At 40.1% G+C, this 21,692-nt stretch overlaps 1 protein-coding gene and 1 pseudogene across 1 annotated transcript in view; both read right to left on the bottom strand.

The window, feature by feature from the left end:
* Positions 1 to 9,865, bottom strand: part of APBB1IP (amyloid beta precursor protein binding family B member 1 interacting protein) — a 93,498-nt gene extending 83,633 nt beyond the window's left edge. The window contains exon 1 of the mRNA XM_039877587.1: positions 9,679 to 9,865. The gene's annotated coding sequence lies outside the window, so the exon portion shown is untranslated. The remainder of the gene's footprint in view (positions 1 to 9,678) is intronic.
* LOC120614757 (uncharacterized) lies at positions 2,461 to 2,578 on the bottom strand (annotated as a pseudogene).
* Positions 9,866 to 21,692: the final 11,827 nt, after the last annotated feature.

Below are 21,692 nucleotides of genomic sequence, written 5' to 3'. Positions count from 1 at the left end.
GAAATACGGTAGCAGCAGTTTTAGGATTACTAATTTGACAGTTCATAAGCCGCTTTATGGTTCATCTATCTCTTTGTACATATTTTTTTATCTTCTCAAGTGTGTTGAGAGGGACAAAATTTACACTCCAACTCCCCCCGGACTGAACATAATGCCATAGTTGGCACTTAGCATTCAATAGATGCTAGCTTGTATTAATATGTATTAGCACCTTCTTTAAAATAAGAATAGTGGAAGTTATAAATGTGAAACAATTACCACAGGTCAGACACTTGTAGTATCTCATTTAATTCTCAAAATACTCCTATGAGAAGGTGACATTATTCCAATTTTAGAGGTTATAAAACTCAGGCCCAGAGAAATTAAATAATTCATGTGAGTTCGTGTGAGCAGTGAGTGGACTGGACTGCGCCCTGGTCTAGTTCATGTTCACAATCACCATGCCTTCAGGAAACGTGGAATGTGATTATCAAGAGGTGGAAAGTGGCATCTGCTTTGCTCATGCTGCTGTTACAGTGTCTCTATGTTCAGCTCTAATTTAAATGGTTGCATGTCTGTCTTTCATATCACATTGCCTCTCTGTTGGCTCCCTTTCTTCATTTGTAAAATGGCAATGAAAACAGTCCCTACTTCATAGGGATGAGATGGTGCCTGTAAAGTACTTAGTATAGTGTCTGGTACATATAAAGTGGTGTTAGTGATGCTAATCTCAGCTATTATTATTGTTGTCATCATCATCAACTTTATTACTATTTATTCTTCTTCTAAAATCATCAGTGGAGACATCTGTCAGTCACCTATTCTCTCTCTCTCTCTCTTTTACACACACGCACACACACACGCGCGCACGCGTGCACATTCCCTAGTCGATAACTGGATAGTAACTCTATCTGTTGCATTTCTTTGTACCCATACACTGAGTTGGACTGCCATTTTTTTGTAGGTCAGGCACAGTTTTAAAAGACTAAGCCACTGAGGACATCTATAAGCAGTGTTTTTAAGACAGAGATTCTTAATCATTCTGAACAGAAGAAGAACTACATCAGATTCTCCCTGAGATTTTTTCAAACCAAACCCATGGCTCCTCCAACTCCACATTCTAAATCTTTTCACTACCCCCTCCCTCAAAAGGCAGGTGTATTTCTGGAGTTGAGGATGACTGCAAAGAGTTGCTGCTGATGAGAGTATGTTATGCTTGTGAACTACCAGGTGGAAACTTCCCTTGTTGGCATTCCTCCCCCCCATCACTACCGAAAGAGAGAGTTGACAACCACTGTTGCCTAGGGCAGCAGATCGCGTTTGGCTGGATGTGGGTTTAAAGCATGCTGCTCCACCATTTATTTCCATTCTTTTTCAGTCCCTCTTACTATTAGGTGAAATCCGACAAATAAGGTGAGGTGGGGGAGAGAAAGAATTCAAAGTCAGCAATGACAATTTGAGGTAGTTTGTTCTTGATGCTAGAGGGCTCACAAAGCATTCTGGGTGCAGGTGTAAATATGAATTAAAATCGGATTCCAGCAGCAGGCCCCATACTAACAGAAAATTCTGTTCTTTCCTCCTCCCTTTAGCTTACTTCATCATTCTTCTAGTATCCTCCATGCAGCTCAAGAGTCAACACATAGTTAGGATACAATATTTGTGCAATTATCTAGAGCTGTGCTGTTCAATTAGGCGGCCACTAGCCATGTGTGGCTATTGAGCACAGGGATGGTGGCTAGTTCGAATTGGGATGTGCTGTTAGTGTAAAACACGCTGGATTTGGAAGACTTAGTACAAAAAAAAAAAAGGAATGGAAGACTTCACTAATAATTTTAATATTCCTTAAATTGGATGTAATTTAGTATAATTAATATAAATTAATCATTTTGGATCTATATTAAATAAAATTTACTAAAATTAATGCCACTGTTTCTTTTCACTCTTTCTAATGTGGCTTCTTGAAAATTTAAAGTTATATTTGTGGTGGGTATTATATTTCTGTTGAAGTGTGTTGGTCTAGGGAGCTATAGTTCTATTATTACAAGTGCCTGAATGTTCTTACCTTTGACTCAAAGATGGTAGAATGTGGTGACTGTATCATATGACTGTAATCTAAATATTACTCACTGAGTGTTAAATCAGAATCTCCCCATTTCCTTTCCCACTGTGCTTTGTGCTCTAGTGACTGCCAAACTATTTCATATTTGTGGTGCCTGGGGTACCTTCTTCTAAGGGGCCACTTGGAAATAGCTCTGTCTTTCAAAGTGCCCCTTTGTCACTCCCACATAATGTCTTTCCTATAACCACTGTACCTTCTTATTTCCGTACCCACCACTGCATATGTGTGTGTGTGTGCTGCAGGTGTGTGTAAAAGGCAGAAAGTTTTTTGTTTTTTTTTTAGGCTAGGCAACCTTGTTGACCTCACAGATTGCAAGGACCTTGTCAGCTTACAACTCCCCCCCTCTTTTTTTTTTTTTTTAATGCCTACAGCACCTGGTCTTCCTAGGTGGTCTCCCATCCAAGTACTAACCAGGCCCGACCCTGCTTAGCTTCCGAGATCAGATGGGATCGGGCTTGTTCAGGTAGCATGGCCATAGACACGTATTTTTTTTTTTTTACAGGCCTGTCATTCCTACTAGACTAGATGCTTCTTGAGGTTAGGGGCCATATTTTATTCTGTTTTATGCTCTGCAATGCTGGCACATGGGTGGCCCTCAGTAGATGTGTGTTGAACTGGAAAAAAGTTCCAGTTACAGTTATGTTGAGCAGAGTTTCATTCGACAAAGTGTTTGTGTAAAGTGCTTACGCACCTCAGCAAACCTCCCCTGGCGGATGCTTCTCTGTTCTGACAGTCAGGGTAGTGAGCTGCCTGGGCATTTCAGTGTCTCTGTTCATGAGATATGTAAATGTCTAATCACTATGTTGCACATCTGAAACTAATAGAATATTATGTGTCAACTGTAATTGAAAAATAAATTTAAAAAAATTTCATAATAGAAAAACGAAGAAAATTAGTGTTCTTTGAGTCATCTGTTCACAGTATTTCACTGTGTTTACCCACATTCATGGCTCTGCTTAAAATAGGGGAAATGTAATGCTATAGCATTAGTGAACAGCGTTAGTAAAATTAAGAAATTGTCTTGGTTTGCTAGGTCGTATCATTTATGGAATTTAATCAGAAGGAAATTATTCCCCTAAAAGAAAAAAAAACAGAACCAACTAATACTACATCCCAAACCTAATCAGTTCACTGACCTGTCAGTTATGAATCTGATGTTATCAGCAGAGATGGAAGAGTTTAATACTATAAATACAGTAGCCTTAGAAAAATTTACTTAATCAGTAACTTAATTGAGATAATACACTGTAAATCACCTGAAAAAGATTTTGTGGTATTTTTCCTGACACATAATTACTTCTTTTCTTTTTGAGACAGAATCATAATAATGAACTTGATTGAAAACTGGACTTTAGTCCTGTGAAAAACAGACTATTAAATGGTAGTCAATGACTTAAGCAGCGTTCTACTAAATACGACTATTTTATAATTGCACTGTCTCCATACCTATTATAACTAAAACAAACGAGGTGTCAGTTATCTCATCTCAGTAGCTACTTTCTAACAACCACTTTCGGCCCTCCAAGTATCAAAACCGTGTCTGCTAACACCTCCAAGTATCAAAACCGTGTCCGCTAACACGTCCAAGTATCAAAACCTTTAGTCCTGCTCTATCACTTGCATCCACTTAGAATTCAGCTGTGCAAGAGGAAGCTTCCCTTTCTTCCAAAGCTGGTTTTAGATTTTTAAGATATAACTATCTTATTAATCTCCCGGCACAAAGAGCTCCTTTGTAGAAAAGGGTTTTGTCCTCTATCCTTCAGAATCCTGCTATTAAACTCGTCAGAGAAACCTTGTCTTGCATAATGCCTGTGTCACTGGTTATGCATTTATATATGAATATGAGGCTTCTTGCTATTCATTTCTTGTTCTTCCATTTATTACAAAATAATTTTCATTGTCTTGAGTCTCATGGAGGTGGAATATTACTGATTAGGTGACCACATTTTTATTTATATAATAAAGATTGCTTGCTGGTCAACCCTTCCAGCAAGTTTTGAAACAACAGTTAAAACTTTAGGATCCTCCAAATCTGGTTTTAAGTTCTATTTCTTAAACTGTGCAATCTTGGGCAAATTTCTTAAACTCTCTAAACTGTCATTTCTAATTTTGTTACTGAGCAAGGGCTTGCTGCCTGACAAGCACAGAAGCCAATGTTATGACAACTACTTTTGAGAAAAGAAAGAACTTTTATTTGAGGGTCCACTGCTAAGAAGACAGGAGGCTAGCCTCAAATCTGTCACCCCGAGCCACTGTTTGGGGCAAGATTTAAGGAGTTTCAGAACCAGATTATGCTGGACAACAAACCCCTTTAGTTTCTGATAGAGTTCCAGAGGTCAGGTTCAGGTCATGTCCTGGTCCTTTGGTTTCGTGTATGTGTGGAGGAGATAGTTAAGGGTTCACAAGTGTTACTTGTGGGTGGTGTATCAAGGTTTAAATTTTAGGTCCAGGTCTCATTAGAAACAGGAGTGGACCAATTAAGCTGTTTCTATGGTCACAATTTTGTAAAATGAGAATAATAGTATCTTCCCAAATAGTTACTTAGCCTGAACAACCTTAGCCTTACATATAATAAGCAAATAGTTACTACTTAATATCCACATCCAAAAGTGAACTTCTGATCGTCTTCCCTCCAACCTCCCCAAACTCCCCGTGTTGGTAGATGATGATGCCATCCTTCCAGCTGTTTAGGCCAAAAGCTCTGACTCCTCTTTCTCTCACACCTCACATCCACTCTGTCTGGAAATCCTGTTGGTTCTACCTTCAACATATATGCCAATTCCTGAAGCTTCCTACTGGACTCCTTGCTCTCATCTTTGCTACTTCCAGTTTATTCTCAAGTAGTCGGAGTGAGCTCTTTAAATGTCAGGCAGATCGGGTTTCTTCTCAGAATGCTACAATGATGCCCCCTCAATTTCACTCAGAGTAAAAGCTAAAGTTTTTACAATGGCCTGCAAGAGCCTATGGGATCTGACACCTTTTCACCCTTCTCTTATCTCTCCAGCCACATTTCCTGTTACTCGCCCTGCTCACTTACCTAGAGCCACATGGGGCTCTGTGTTCCTCCACTATACCAGGCTTCCCCGTCGCCTGGGCGCTGGCTGTTCCCTCTGCTTGCAAGACTGTTCCCTCAGAGAGTCTCTCTACCCCTTCAAACCTTTGCACAAATCTTTTTAGTGAGGCCAAGCCTTACCAACTTCCACAATATCACCACTTTACCTCACTCGACTTTGTGTTACTAATATCTGTATTTTACTTATTTATTACGCTCGCTGAATTAGGTCTCCCCACCAGAATATAAGCTCCACAAACGCAGAGATCTTTGTCTCTTCTGTTCCCTGACATGTCCCAAGCACCTAGAATAGTGCTTGACAAATACTTTTGGAATGATTGAATTGTATTTAGAGTGGAAATCTAAGTAATATAGAAAACTTAGCAGTTCCTAAGTTCCATATTCTTTAGTACACTTAAAAGTTACAGTTACCCGCTGACAAATTTTGGTCACTTTATTAATGACTAAGATACCACTATATTCATGCTACATATCTTTAATCATTTATAATCCACTTTATTTTAATTTCAAGTTAAAATAAGTTGTCTTTACAACATAGGAGACTCTATGACCATGGCTAGAGTCAGTAGAGATTCTGATTCCAGTGTCCGAAGTGCGTATTCCCAGTTTGACATCTTTGCAAATGCATGCACATGCTTTCTAAATGTTTTTAAAAAATCAGCCTAATCAGAATAATGATTATTTCTACTGAGATAAAAGAGGAAATGCTATTGGGAGAAAGCCAGAAGATCTATTGATAATATTTTACTTCTTAAGCTGAGTGATAGGTATACAGATGTTGGCTTTAGTATTATTTATTATGATTTGCGTATATGTGGTACATCACATTTTGCATGTATGAAATATTTTATAATAAAAAAGAAAAAATAAAGCTAATCTAGTGTTTACTTATTCTACTACCACCCTTTATTTTCTCTCCTGTTTGATATGATATAAATCTTCTAACCAGTTTGTGGAAACATAATTGCTGTGTAATTTAGCATTTATCCCCCTTCCCAGCCCCCAACCGTCTCACCGATGAGTCTGTGACATCAGATAAAATCAGAAAGATCCTCAGCAGAATCAGAAAAAAAAATATTATACTCGCGGTTTTGTTGATTTAATCAAATTTGCAAGCTATCAAAAGGGATTAGAATATGATAAAGATAAAAATAAAAAATAAAATAAAAATGAAAATACATGATTGTTGCTAAAGAAGATTATTTTTTGAAAAGACACATATGAAGATAATAACTTCACAACTGATTATACTATTTTATCTTTCCACTAACCAAACAAAAATACTAACTAGGCAGGTTCCTTGCTTGGTTACCTTCCTTACATCTTCCCTTCCCTGATCCCAGTATGGAATAAGGATCTGATATGTTTCACCTATTCAACTAGAAGTTCACTGAGCCCTTGACCTTGGTACAGCAGCTTGAGCACTGGTATCAGACTAGCTCAGTTGAAAGGTCAGCCGTACTTCTCACTCCCTGTGTAAGCTTTTTAACCTCTCTGTGCCTTCATGTCCTCAATGATAAAAGGGGAATAATAATAACATAAACCCAGGATGTGCGGATTAGTGAAACAACACATCTAAATTAGCACAGGGTCTGGCATAGAATATAAGCCAAATGAATATAATTATTATTATTTATGATTATCATTTAGTGATAAAGAGAAAATTGAGTTGACGAAGAAGATAGAAAATAGTTCTTATGAGTCTTAGTGACTCAAATGCATAGTCAATGTTCAGGAAATGTTTGGAAACTGAGTCATGAGAAAGCATGGTGCCTTGGAGTGGTGTGATATCTCTGCCTGCTCATGCCTCAGGGCTGATCCCAAAGGGGCCAGCTGGGTCTCAGAGGCTTGCGACATTTTGATGGAACAACCCAAAGCGGAACTGATAAAGTATTCGTATACTTAGCAAACACTTTTGGAATCCTAACTATGGTGCCAGGAATTTGGCTATGCAACAGGGATGCGGTGGTGGCAGGTCACATCCTCTAGTCCTTAGAAGCTGTCCTCATGTCCTGCCTTGTCATACCTCATGTATAATCTAGTCCCCCAAACTGTTTCTAGGTCATTTGACACCATCTCTTAGTGCCGATATTCTCTCTTCTTAAGAGAAATCTAATGGTTACTTTTCCGAATATATAGCAGTTTCTTCTTCAAGTCATGTTTCTCGTGGTAATTATAACTCTAATACACATAAACATTACCACACAGCCAGTATACCAATCTAATACTTTCATCCTAGCATTTCTTATGTACTTAAGTTTATAACAAATGCTTAAACTTTAAGTTACTTGTCAGTTAGTAAGACAGGACTGATATAAAATATACACATATTTTCATACTAAAATATTAATTTTGTTAATGAGAATTATTTTATTTTGAAGAAGGAATTACTATGATTGTTCTATTGTCTATAAAATAAACTCATAAAGTTCTATAAAATTGAAAAAATTTTGGTGCGATAGACTATAAAATGCAAATTTAATTTATTATAATGTGCGGAATCACTAAAAGGTTTTAGGTATAAAAATAATTAAGACAAGATCAAAGAGGATAGAAGTAAATGGAAATAATACTTGTTGAAAGGAGAATAGTTTAAAGAAATTCAAAATGGCAATATCAAATGCAGTCATTTATGGCAATGAATTTATAAATATTTCATTCCAGTAATAATATGCAAATATCTAGAACTTTTAATTTGTAAGTGAGAAAAGGCAAAAAAAAAAAGTGGATAATTAGTATACATTCTTAGGATATAAAATTACAAAACATACCGTAGCAAGTAATGTATTTAAGATTTAAAGTAACTAGATCATAAAGTAATCCATATTACAAAATTATATTTCTTGAGAAATAATGATTAAAAAATTTTTAAATCTAATATTGGCCTGCTTAAGCTTGGGCACATCTCAGTTTTTCAATAGAATGGAAATTTGCCATCTTACATATAGGCCAGAAATTGACTGTTTTTAGATGCATTTCTCAGGAAAAAAAGCTTCAAAAGTGTTGCTATTTCAGAATCTAACAAAATCTTTTCTCATTATTATTCTTTTCCATTCTCTTTTGTTAGTGGGGAGCAATTTTAACTTTGCCAGCATTCCAGACAGGACAAATTCAAAGAAATATAGCAATTCCTCAATTGCTATTTTAATGACAGACATATGTAATCCAGTAATCTCACTTTATTGATAAATTTTCTGAGGTCCACAGAGGTTAAAGCAACTTAATCAAGGTCATCCTTGTTCTAATTAAAGACAGATATGGAGCTAGAACCCAAGGCTCCCATCTACCCAGAGAAGACACAGATATTAATAATATTGTGAAAATTATTAAGCACTAGTAGTCTGAAAATGACATCAAATTTCTTAGACCTTTCACAACCCATTAATCAGACAGGAAGTATCATCTGGAAAACATGACAGGAGGTTTCTTAGTAAGCCTCCGTTAATTTTGCCAGCCGGCATTTCTGTAAGATTGCCCATGTGCCATGCCGGAGTGAGGCCGGAGAAAAAATTGCCACTGGAGATTTATTCAAAGGGACAAAGGCTCTCTTTTTAAAATTTCTGTTCAAAGGCCCATCATTTAAAATTATTTGTTTAAACCACATTATACCACCAAAAATAATATCCTGAGGACTGATAAAGTCATGTGCTTTTCCCTCTATATTATTTCCCTATTTTTCCACTTCTCTTTCTCTAATCATCACATTAAAAGTCTTTTTTTGAATGGCTTTGCTGGGAATTGCTAAGAGACGACACGTTTAGGGCTCCACAGGGTATGAATGATAAGAAATAGCTCCCCAGAAGGAAAATAAGAGATACACTGGGCAAAGTCTTCAGCGGCCCCCCCTTCCCCCCGCGCTAAGGCATCCTACTTTGTGCCCTTCGCGCTAAAAAACGGCCTCTGGACGTTAATTTCCAAGTCAAATCACAAAACCCATGCCTGGTGTCCAAATCTTTCCTCTATCTTATTTTAAAACGAAAAGGGCAATAATAACTGTTCGGAGGAAAAGTTATTTTTAAAAAGAAGAAGCAGCTGTCTGGAAGTTTTAAAAGAGGGAAACACTCTAAAGATGCATCAGAGACACTCAAATTCTCCCAGGCCGTGCATTTAATCCACAGCGCCCTAAAACGTCCCAAGAATCCCTTCAGAGTTGCTCAGGCTCCCGAACCTGTTGGACAGACAACGGTTCATACCAGGGCCCCTGTGAACTTGTAGCAACAATTTTTTGGGCAGGAAACCAGTCAAATCTGACGAAACAAGAGCGCGGGGAAGGCGAGTCCAAGCCCCCGACACCCCGTAGAGGTGGGTCAAGTACAGCGACCCGCGATGAGGACCCCGGGGACCTGCTCCCCTCGAGGGCCAGCCGGGGAGGAGGGGCGCGAGTTCATCGGGAAACGCGGGGTCTGGCCTTGCACCCCAAGGTGCTTGACACGGGGTCCCGCGACAGCCCCGAGGTCCCGGCTGCAGCTCCCCGCGCTCCCGGCCCGGCCCGGCCCGCACCGCTTACCTCGACGGCCTTGCGGGGACTTGGCGGGGGCGCGGTTCGGCGACGGGGCACCAGCCAAGAAGGCGACGCGGTGCTCCGGGCTGCGCGCGGCTCAGGTCGGTGGCCTCGAGGAGGAAGTGGTGTCAGCCCTGCCCTTCCCCCGCCGCGCGCAGACGTGGGGCGCTCGCCGCGCTGCTTTGCATCCGAGGTGCAATAGGGGCGCCTGGTCGGAGACACGAGGAGAAACGCTCACGGGGAACGCCTCCGAGAGCCCCGCGCCGCTCTGTCCCACTCATCGGTTTGTGTCTCATTTCCCCTTACTTCCCCCCTCTACGCCACAGCCTTGAAGAAGAAAAAATATTTTTTTTCTAATTCTGGGAAAAGTGTGCCTTCCAGTCTCACCCCTCCCTTACCTGCGCCGCGCCCCCCACCCCCTTCTCTCCGGAGCGACCCTTCTTTGTCGCCCCGATATATTAGTGGCTGTGGGATTTGGGGCCAGGCGATGGGTCCACAAAAGCACTAGAACCCAATGTCTTTCAAAAACAGTCTTCCTAAGCGTTTACTTCAGCCCTTTCTGTGCTTCCTCCTTCGGGCGGGTTGTGCAAGGCCCGCTTTCCGGCCGCGCGCAGCCCACCCGCAGGGGACGCGACGCGGGAGTGGCGCGCGCGCGGGTCCGCGGGGTCCGCGCCGATGCCCTGAGTTCGCGGGGCTCTGCTAGAACCCGGGAGAGGGCGGGGGTGCTGGAGGAGGGGTGGGGGAAAGGCGCGCTCAGCGGAGGTCGTTTCTCATCCACCCGAGTGACAAAGCCCCCAAAGCTTAACCACACTCAGTGGGCGGGCGAGGCTGTGGCCTCTCACACAGTGCTGCTGGAAATCCAAAATAGTATGATTCCTGAGGGTGGGGAGTGCCGCTTCGGCCACAGCTATTTAATTTACATATGCAATTACCCTTTGACCCAGAGATCCTACTTCTAAGAAAGTATGACAAAGACGCAGTGATGGCAAAAAGTAATGAATGCCATAGGCACCAGGTCATTCTTGGCAGCCTGATTTTGTGACACCCAAAGACTGACTGGAAATAGACCCAGTCAGTGACTGTTGCGAGTGGAGTCTCCTGAGAGAAAGTGGGGGAAATACAGAAGTTAAAATCAGTTACGATTTGTAAATGTGGTTGAACCAACCTCCTCTTCCCCTATGCAACTGCTTTCAGATGTTTATATCTGGGGAGGTGGTGGAGACGTAAAGATAGAAATTAAACATATAAATTAGGTAATTCCAGATAGTTCAGTCATTTATTTAACGAGAAACTATAATAAATGAGAAAGTCTAAGAACAATGAAAACAAGTAGTGAAGGAAATAATTCCATTTCCCATGGATGGTACCTTCTAGTTGGGAGAAAACGAACAAACAATAAATATTTAATATGTCAAGTAATGTATTTTACAGGAAATTTAAAAGCGAGAGAGAGAGAGAGAGAGAGAGAGAGAGAGACAGAGAGAGAGAGATGGGTGTGGGTGGAGTCGCTGGCCAATTAGGATCATCCACGAAGATCTGTCTGATCTGTGACACCTGAGCCAGACCTAAATGCATATGAATTTTGGGGTGAGAATATTCCAGGCTGAAGGAAGAGCAGCACAGTGAAAGGTCCTGAGTTAGGAGGGCACTTGAGATGTTGGAAAAACAGGAAGGAAGGGACCATTTTAGTTATGGATTACTGTGAGCCACGGGAGGCCATTTGAAAGCTCTGAACAGACAGAACGTCAAGTCAAGCAATGAAGTGACTTTTATGGGAAAGGAAATGATGTCAGGGAACACCTCTTTGCAGAGAAACAAAAAGGGGCAACCATTCAGGGACTCAGAAAAGCATTCCAAGAGAGGGAAGAGCAAGAAATGGTCTCGAGATAGGAAGGTAGAAGATTAGGAAGAAGGCAATGTGACTGGCCTATAGCAGTGGTAGAGGATGGTGACAGAGAGAGAGGCAAGGACCAGATCAAGCAGGGCCTTAGGGTCAGCCTTGAGGACTTTGGGTTTTATTTTAATTACAATGGGGAATTATCGGAAGGTTTTTAGTCAGTACATGATTTAAATTCTATATGCCATCATGCTGGTTGGTGATTGAAAAATCGATTGAAAGAGGCAAGAGAAAAAAAGCAGAGATTACTCAGTAAACTGAGGCCATAGTGTTGTAGCCGCCAGCCCCTGAAAGAACACGGACCACCAGAAATCAGTGAGTTATAGGAAACACATTCTTCATTCAGCCAGCTGGCTCTGCCAGGGGTACGCAGACCCCAAATTAAGCAGCCCTGAAATGTAGAGGTACAGGGTTTTTAAGCCCTAAATCCCATTCCTCATTCTGTCTTAACACAAAAGTCTATTTTTCTTCTGTTTACTAACTGTCAACCCACAGGTCGGTTGTGCAAGCGGGGGTACAGAAGCAGAAAGCTTATTGTTAGAATGTTATGTTCCCATGGGCGATAGCCTATGTTCCCATGGGTGATAGCCAAGCAGTAATTTTCCAGCCAGCACAATAGTCCAGGTGAAAGATGATGATAGCTTTGATTAGGAGCCTTGACAGTGGAGATGGTGAAGAGTTTGGATTCAAGGTACAGTCTCAAAGTGGAACCAACAGCGATTGCTGCTGGGCTGGTCTAGGGTTGGGGAGTGGCAGAGGGGATTAGGAATCGAATGTAAACTGGTGTGACTGGAGTGTTAGGAAGTCCTGAGAGGCAAGGCTAGGTAAAGAAAGGCCAGTAGTGACAAACTGTGGAACCACGTGAACCATGTCAAGGGTTGTTTACTCAGCCTAAATGCAAAGAGAGTGTGCGAAATAATATTTTAAGCTGGCAGGTGGTGGGATTTATGTTTTAGAAAAATCACTCTGGCTATAGTTTGGGGAATTGATCAGGTGAGGAAAAGAATGGGTGCAGAAAGATTTCTGAGCTAGGCTGGGTGAGAGGTTACGTTGGGTCGGACTTGGTTGGTGGCAGTGAGAATGGAAAGAAATGGATGAACCTGAGAGATATTTAGACGGTAGTGACGGGAGAGTGTGAGGACTGAATATGGGCTGAGTGAGGAAGAGCGGGGAGCCCAAAGTGACTCCTAAGAATCGAGCTCGGATAATTGTGGAGGGCACTGCATTTCATTGAGATGAGCAATGCTAGAAGAGGCCTGTTTGGGGGAGAGAAAGAGGATGTTTTCTTTTGAGCAAGTTGAGTTTGATGCGCCTTTGAGACATCCAGTTGGAGACTTGTAGTAGAGATGGTGCGAGAGAGTGCCTTTAGCGTTAGAGATACACAGTTCGAGTAATCTACCTACAGGTGGCCACCGACGAGATTGCTTAGGAACTTTAAGGATTGCCATCATTCTAAGTAGAGGAAGCTGAGCCTGCAAAGGAGACAGTAAGTAAGAGCTTTAAAGGGGTAGGAGGCAAACCTGGGGAAGGTAATATTGTGGAAGTCACAAGAATGGGAGGGAGTGATCAGCCATGTCCACATCTGGAGATGTTGAAAGGCATGTAAGATGAAGACTGAGGCCTGTCCGTCCAACTCTAGCACTGTTAGTGACCTCAGAGACCTATTTCAATAGCATGATGGGCTGGAGGCCAGACTGGATTGAGATGTGAACAGGGTGTAAAGAAATGAAGACAGTGAGCAAAATAACCCTTTTGAAAAGTTTGCCTGTGAAGAAGAGGAGAGGTATGGGGAGGCAGTGAATGTGGCATGTGAAATCGAGGAAGATTTTATTTATTTTTTTAAAATGGTTTTCAAATAGGAAGAATTCAGATAAGAGCGAGGAGTTGAATATTAGCGAACGGAGATAATTGATGGTGAAAAGTTCTTGAGACTGAGGAAGTGGATAGGGTCCAAAGCAGAAATAAATGAATGAGTCTTTAGATAAGATAAATGAGACCTTTTCTATTTTATCAGAGCAGATAAGGATTTTCTTTTTGAGAGCTGTAAAATAAGGAAGTTCTAATCTAAGGCTTCTATTATAAAGTAAGAAGAGAAGTGGGGGCATCTGCTAAAAGAGAGGTAGGATGTAGGCAGGTCATAGATTTGGGGAGCTGGAGAAAGTTTGACAAGGTCATTGCAGAGAATGGGAAAGTGAGTCTATCAGAAAAAAGTAATAGGATTTCCAGACAGCCTGGGGGTCTGTTTGAAATTGCTGATTATGATGGAGTGGTCTGCTCAAATCTATGACTTTCCTGCAGGGCTAGGTTACCTAGGTTTGAAGAATGGTTGGCCAAAATGGGAGTGGCCAAACTAGCCAACTGGAAAGATGGGTATTGTGGCCAGGAGGTAGGCAGATTACATTTTGCTTCTGGAGGTAGCAAGATCATGGGTGCTTATATTGCCCAAGGTGTGACCGTGGGCCTGGATGGCTGAGGTAATCAAGAGAATGAGAAACCAAGGGGTTGTGTGTATCTTCCCAGGTAATTGTTCGAGTCATTCAGAATTAGGGTGGCCACATAACTTCTTGTTGAGTCTGGGTCATTTGAGAGCACGCAAATGTTCCAGACAAACAGAATGATGACAAAATTTAATATCACCTTAAAAAAAGATTAAGAGTCAGGTGTCAGGGTTTTGAAATGAGAGACCTTTTTTGAGTTTTCTTCTCGTTTTTTTTTGAAATGAGAATTTGTTTCTGGTAAAGACCCTGAAGTGGTATTGCTGGATCATTTGGCGGTTCTATTTAAATTTTTGGAGGAATCACCATACTGTTTTCCACAGTGTTCGCACCAATTCACATTCTCAGCGACAGTGGACAAAGGTCCCCTTTTCTCCACGTCCTCAGTAACATTTGTTACATCTTGTCTTTTTGATAATAACCATTCCAGCAGGTGTGAGATGTTATATTATTGTTTCGATTTGCATTTCCCTGATGATTAATGACGTTGAGCATCTTTTCATATAACTGTTAGCCATCTGTATGTCTTTCTTTGAAAAAATGTCTATTCTAATCTACTGCCCATTTTTAAACTGAATTTTTTTTTGGTTATTGAGTGTATGAGTTCTTTACATATTTTGAGTATTAACCCCTTATCAGATATATGATTTGCAAATATTTTCTCCCATTCAGTAGGTTGCCTTTTCATTTTGTTGACGGTTTCCTTTGCTGTGCAGAGGTTTTTAGTTTGATGTAATTCCACTAACTGATTTTTGCTTTTGTTGTTTTTGCTTTTGGTGTCTGATTCAAAAAATCATCACCAAGATCTACGTCAATGAGCTTACCACCTGTATTTTCTTCTAGGAGTTTTATGATTTCAGGTCTTACTGTTGTGGCACGAATGATTCTGAGACCCACGGAGCCAATTGAGATGAATTATGAGCCTTTATTAGCTGGCTGGCGACTGACTCTCTACCACGCAGGGTTAGAGGAGATCAGCCCTGGGGTTTGAGAGTGAGGCAGCTATAAAACCTAGAACAAGCAAGCAGATTACAGAAGCAGAAGTTGGCCATTAGCACAATACATCACCTAGTACCACACCCTGGTTAACAAGTAAGTGGATTATAGAAGCAGCCATTGGCCATCTTCATATCTTATACAATACACCTCCTAAACTACACCCAAGCAAGTAGGATAACTTCTGATATCTAAAGATATTTCTTCCCTGTAGCTGACTTAGCTAGTTGGCTCACTTGAAAATTTTCCACCCTTAACATTACATTCAAGTCATTAATCCATTTCAAGTTAATTTCTGTGTATGGTGTAAGAAAGTGGTCCAGTTTCATTCTTTTGCATATGGTTGTCCAGTTTTCTCCAAACCATTTATTGAAGAAACCATCTTTTCTCCATTGTATATTTTTGTTCCTTTGTTATAAATTGATTGTTTGCAAACCCATATATGGGTTTATTTCTTGGCTTTCTATTCTGTTCCATTGATATATTTGTCTGTTTTTATGCCAATACCGTACTATTTTGATTACTATACCTTTGTTATATAGTTTGATATCGGGGAGCATGATGCCTCATGAGAAAAGATGTTGTGTTTTGTGTTGGTTTTTTTTTTTTTTAATAAAAAGATGAGCAACTAATGGTCTGCAAGTAGCAATGGGGAGCATGGAGAACAGCAAACTCACCTCCTAAACTTTGTCTTCCTGGAGTATGAAGGAATAAAACTACTTTCTCTTTGAGAAAGCTGCAATGGGAATCATGTCCTCGGTTAAAGCACCGGAGTAGAGGAACACTTCAGAAATAGCTTCAGCATACAGGAGTGGCAGCGAAAAGGTCTGAGAGATGGCAAAGACAATGGCAGAATGAATCACAGACAAGGAAGAACACAATATCATGGGATGATGATGTGGGAGAAAATTCCCCAGGTGGCTTCTTTTTTTGCAGAGGGACTAATGAAGCCGTCTTCCGGGAACATATCTGCAGAGGATGCTGGCTAGTGGCTAGAGAATGTGGGCTATGGGACTGCAGAGAAACTGGGTTTAAATTGAGTTTGATTTTAACTGGCATGTCCCACATGTATTTTAACTGGCATGTCCAACATGTATTTTGGCCCATTTCTTCCCGGCTAAAGGGCGCTTTCTCCTTCTGGCAAGAGACCTGAGCTGATCTGTATCAAGTATCCTGCTACCTTTTTGTGGGAGGGCGGTATTTTTTTTCTTTTGTTTAGCATTTTTATAAAGTTTTGCCCATTTATTTCATTTGGCTTGTCCTTAATTGTAGGGAGTATTTATTTCTAATTTAAAGGGATCACTTTAATGCCATCTGTAGCACACTATATTTTGTAAAGACGGTGGCAACCAGCTCTCCCCTCCCCAGCAAGAGGTAGAGTCCATTTCTTTCCCTCTCCTTTGAATCTGAGCAGGCTCTTTGCACTCGACCGGCTCTTTTAGCCCAAAGCAGTCACCAAGCAGAGTACTCCTACAAAGAGAGAGGCCACGTGGAGGGGCACTGAGGCATCAGACGTGAGGTGAATTTGCCATCTTGGACCCCAGCACTGCCAAGCTTCAGAGGACTTCAGTCCCAGCTCTTATCTAAATGCAAATGCGGGAGAGACCGGGAGAACCACTTAGCTGAGCAGAATGAAGCCACAGAGTCCTCAGAGACAATAATAAATCACGATGTTAAGCCTCTAAAGTTTGGTTTGTTCACAGATAGACTCAAGACACCATCTTGGGTACCTCGGCTTCTCATTTTTTTGTCTTGTGCTTTAACTCTTAAGATACAAACTGTCAATAAAAAATAACTCTGCTTATGAAGTCTATTTTAATCATAACATGCATATGTAATTAGTATACTGTAATTATATGTTATATATATAGTGTATTTATTTCCTCTTGCCTCCTAACAAAATTCTTCCTGGCTTTTGTTCTCAGCCATCCCCTTCCTGCTTCACGCCCCAGCCATACTCAGAGGGAGGAGTACCAGAAAGGCAGGGGCGGAAGAACAGCAGCAGGAGGAGGAGGATGGGAAAGAAAAGAGAGAGCTCAAGAAGACTTGCCAGAGGATTTTCGGTGAGGAGCTGAGAGCAGAGCAAGGAGAAAGATGTTTTGGAGGCAACTGCAAGATATGAGAGAGGTAGAGAGTGAGAAGAAAGGGCACAGGGTGGGGGGAGCGGGATTTTAAGACTCGGTTTAAAATTAAACTTGGCTGATGGTTTCTTTGCATTGACACTGTGCAGAGGCTATGCCCATGGGAACCTTGTGTTAGTCAGGTTACTTAATAAGCATTAACATCTGTGAAATACTAAGATACATTTGCATATACTGTATCGCCCCAGGGCATGCAGTCTGTAAAGCAGTTGTCATTGCTACCTAATATCATTGACCAAAAGTACAAAAGGAACAGGAATTGTTTGATCTGCAAGGAACAAAATCCATTCAAATGGGCTCAAGCCAAAAGAAGATCTTGAAGGAAAGCTCTGATAGCTCAATGAACTTAGACAGGAAGTACAGATGGGCTTTTCAAACTAGAGGACCACCAGGAAGTCTCTCCTTCTCTCTTTTGCTATTCTTCTTGAATTTTTTTTTATTGTGGTAAAATATATATGATATGAAATGTATCATCTCAGCCGTTTTTATGTGTACAGTGCAGTGGCAGTAGATGTATTTATAATGTTGTCTAACCATCACCACTATCCATATCCATAGCTCTTTTCATCTTGTAAAACAAACTCCATACCCATTGACCACTAACTCCCCATTCTCCCCTCTCCCAGCCCCTGGCAACCACCGCTCTGCTTTATGTTGCTATGATTTTGACTAAATATCTCATATAAGTGGAATCAATCATACAATATTTGTCTTTTCGAAACCGGCTTTTTTTCACTTAGCATAATGACCTTCAGATTCATCAGGTTGTAGCTTAAGTCAGAATTTCCTTTCTTTTTAAGGCTGAACAATATCGCATTGCATGTATATACACATTTTGCTTATCCTTTCTTTCATCAGTGGACACTTGGACTGCTTCCACATTTTAGCTATTGTGAATAATGCTATGAACATGGGTGTACAAATACCTCTTTGTGCTCTTGCTTTCAATTCTTTTCCATATAAACCCAGAAGTAAAATTGCTGGACCATATGGTAATTCTACTTTTAATTTTTTGAGAAACTGCCCTACTGTTTTCCACAGTGGCTGCACCATTGTACATTCCCATCAACAGTTCCCAAGGAGTCCAATTTCTCCACATGCTCACCAACACTTGTTATTTTCTGTTTTTGTTTTTTGTTAATAGCCATCTTAGTGGGAACGAGGTGGCATCTCACTGTGGATTTGATTTGTATTTCTCTGATGATCAGCATTTTATTCTCTTCTTTGGAGAAATATTTATTAAGTCCTTGCCCATTTTTAAAAATTTGTTGGTTTTCTTACTGTTGAATTTTAGGCGTTCTCTATATATTCTAGATATCAATTCCTTAGCAGATATATGATTTTTAAATATTTTCTCCTATTCTGTGGGCTGCCTTTTTACTTTGTGAATGTTATCTTTTCATGCACAAAGTTTTAAAATTTTTGTGAAGTCCAATGCATCTATTTTTTCTTTGGTTGCTTGCTCCCTTGGTGTCAGAGCTAAGAAACCATTGCCAAATCCAATGTCGTGAAGTTTTGCCCTATGCTTTCTTCTAAAGTTTCATAGTTTTAGGTCTTACATTTAAATCTTTGATCCATCTTGAGTTAATTTTTTTGAAAAGACTGTCCTTTCCCCATTGGATGGTCTTGGCACGCGTGTCCGAAATCATTTGACCGTATATGTGAGGGTTTATTTCTGGACTCTCTATTCTATTCCATTGGTTTATACGTTAGTCTTTATGCCAGTACTATACTTTTTTTTGATTACTGTAGCTTGGTAGTAAGTTTTGAAGTCAAGAAGTGTGGATATTCCAGCTTTGTTCTTCCTTTTGAAAATTGTTTTGACTATTCAGGGCCTTGTGGGATTCTATACAAATTTTAGGATAGGGTTTTCTATTTCTGCAAAAAGAATCATTGGGATTTTGACAGGGATTGCATTGAATTTGTAGATTGCTTTGAGTAGTACCGACATCTTAACAATATTAAGTCTTCCAATCCATGAACATGGGATGTGTTCCCATTGACTTATGTTTTCTTTAATTCCTTTAAACAATGTTTTATAGTTTTCATTGTACAAGTCTTTCACTTCCTTGGTGAAATAATTTCTAAATACTTTATTCTTTTTGATGCCATTGTAAATGGAATCATTTTCATAATTTCCTTTTCAGATTTTTTCGTTGTTAGTGTATAGACATGCAACTGATTTTTGCATGTTGACTTTGTATCCTGCTACTTCGCTGAATTCATTTATTTGCTCTAACTATTTGTGTGTGTGTGTGTGTGTGTGTGTGTGTGAGGAATCTTTAGGGTTCTCTACATATAAGTTCATGTCATCTGCAAACAGAGATAATTTTACTTCTTCATTTCCAATATGGATGTGTTTTCCTTGCCTAATTGTTCTGGCTCAAACTTCTAGTACACTGTTGAACAGAGGTGGTGAGAGTGCACACTCTGACTCTTGTCTTGTTCTCGATCTTGGAGAATAAGCTTTCCGGCTTTTATCATTGACAATAAAGTTTGCTGTGGGTTTTTCATGTACGGCTTTTATTATGTTGAGATAATTACCTTCTATTCCTAATTTTTTGAGAGTTTTTATCATGATAGGATACTGAATTTTATCAAATGCATCAATTGAGATGATCATGTGATCCCCCCCTTCATTCTGTTAATAAGGTATATTACATAAATTAGTTCTCATATGTTGAACCACCCTTGCATTTCAGAAATAAATGCCACTTGGTCATTGTGTTTAATGTTTGCTAGTGTTTTATTGAGGATTTCATCACTCTTTTGTGCTGGTATGATTTATACATAGTATTCTCTGCCCAACTGCTTCTTTCTCCTTTTTCTCAAAATCAGCTTTCTTTGCTCTGTTTCAAACACAGCCACTGCCTTAGATCAGATCTGGAATCTAGACTCCGACATAGAGATTTCTGTGCAGAAAGATCATTGGGAATGATCTCAAGAGCAATGCCTGTAAAGGAGTGAGGGAAGAAATATTGGGAGGGAGAAGTTTAACTGTGGTGTGTAAACAACAGAGGCTTTAGCCAATTCTGCAGAGAGCTCTCCGCAAGGGCAGCAGGACCTCCAAATTCCCCATATTGACCTGTTATTGGATACTTCTGTTCCTGGGTGCTAGAGAGGGACTCAGTTATGAGCAGTCAGCAGCTGCCACTCCGGCAGAGGGGACGTTGAGCTTTGGGCATCCACTTCAGGTACCCAGTCCAGACCGACCTCGTGTCATCTCAAACATCAACTGAGACTTAAGAGAATCCCTATGTTTTACTTCCAAATTCCCAGGAGTCAGGATCTGGTTGGCCATATTTGATTAGGTATCTTTCTCCTGTTCCTAGCAGCTCTGGCTTTGGAAGTGAGGTCATGAGGCGTATTATCTTCTGGATATTAACTGTTTGCTAATAGCTAGTTGGCAAAATAGTTATAGTTTGTGATTCTAAATGTAAATCAGCAAAGATTTGGTAATCAGTCTCTATAGCAGATATTGTTTGACTAAGATTTTTGTTAAAGAGAAGTTATGTTTTGTTGAATCAGTAGCAAACTTTCAGATAAATATGATTCCAAAAGTCAGAATGTTTATGCATGTAGGAAAGTGATGGAGAAGTCATGTAAAAATAAAAAATCAAACCCACATTGATCTAGAAGACAGACTGAATAGTTACCTTTTAACAGCACTTTTGTTTTATCATCTTAACAGTTTTGCCTTTTCCAGCATGTCGTATAAATGGAATCATAAAGTATGTAGCCTTTTTGGATTGGCCTCATTCGCTTACCAGTATGCGTTTAAGATTTATCCATGTCTTTGTGTGGCTTCATACCTCTTTCCTTTTTATCACTGAATAGTATTCTTTTGAGTAAATACAGTGCAATTTGTTTATCTAGTCACCAAAGAAATTTGGATGGTTCTAGTTTTTGGCAATTATGGATAAGGCCTCTATAAACATTCACATGCAGGATTTTGTGTGGATATAAATTTTCAAGTCAGTTAGATAAATTTTTAAGAGTATGATTGCTGGATCATATAAGACTGTGTTTAGCTTTGTACGAAACTGTCAAACTGTCCTCCAAAGTGACCTACCATTTCGTATACCCATTAACAATAAATGAGAGCTCTGCTGCTCTGCATCTTCACCGGCAACTGATGTTGTCAATTTTTGAAACTTTAGTCATTTTAATAGGTATGTAGTTGTATCTCATTGTCATTTTGATTTGCATTTCCCCAGTGACAAATGATGTTGAGTATTTCTTAATATGCTTATTTATTATCGGATGTCTTCTTTGGCGAGGTGTTCTTTTAGATCTTTTGCCCACTTTATTTGGCTTTATCGTATTGTTAAGTTGTAAGTGTTCTTTACTTATTTTGAGAATACTAAATTTTTACTATCCAATTCCTGCTCACTCAGTATCCACCCTAGCTAGGCCTAAAAAACCTCTTCTCTCACCCCCGTTGCCTTTCATGGAGTGGTAGCCAATGGCAGCTACCATCAGTCAGCTTGT

Source organism: Pteropus medius, unplaced genomic scaffold, assembly GCF_902729225.1.
Source record: "Pteropus medius unplaced genomic scaffold, Ma_sr-lr_union100, whole genome shotgun sequence".
In the NCBI taxonomy this organism is placed as follows: Eukaryota; Metazoa; Chordata; class Mammalia; order Chiroptera; family Pteropodidae; genus Pteropus; species Pteropus medius.
The sequence above is the reverse complement of the archived record's forward strand: the minus strand, read 5'-3'. Positions and strand labels throughout refer to the sequence as shown.